Below are 652 nucleotides of genomic sequence, written 5' to 3' on the forward strand. Positions count from 1 at the left end.
TCCAATTAAATGTGGAACAAAAACCAAATCGTTTGGATGTGGTCATGTTTATAACGGTTTTAACTGAATTGAATTAAAATTAATTCTTTTAAATTTAAAGATAAAAATAAAGATAACAAAAAATATGTGGAACAGTTAAAGCTAATTTTTCAACAATAGTACTATAAAATATTATTAATATTGATTTTTTTAATAGAAAAAGAAATAAAAATAAGAGATTACATTTAATTTATATAATTTTTAGAGTAATTTTTTTATATAGATTTAGTAAACTTATCAGCATACAAATTTATTTTGAATCTTATCAAAATCTTATTGAAATTCAAAGGATCATATCATTTATCATTTAAAATTTATTATAAAAAAATGATATAAAAGTATTTTATATAAATTTTTATTAATTAATTTTTAGTTTTTTGATACAAGGAAATTTTTAGTACAATATATATAGAACACATGCTAATTTACTCATGTGTGTGTATAAATAATACAAACGTACATTTATGACATAAATCTCCACATAAAATTGATAAAGCACATATGTATACATGTATACAAAAACTCTTGTAAGATCGTTTCAACTTTTACGAGTCAATTTTGTGATACGGGTCTCCGATCCGAACCAAATCACGAGAAAATATTAATTTTATAT

Source organism: Primulina huaijiensis, chromosome 5 (assembly GCF_012295235.1).
Source record: "Primulina huaijiensis isolate GDHJ02 chromosome 5, ASM1229523v2, whole genome shotgun sequence".
Classification (NCBI taxonomy): domain Eukaryota; kingdom Viridiplantae; phylum Streptophyta; class Magnoliopsida; order Lamiales; family Gesneriaceae; genus Primulina; species Primulina huaijiensis.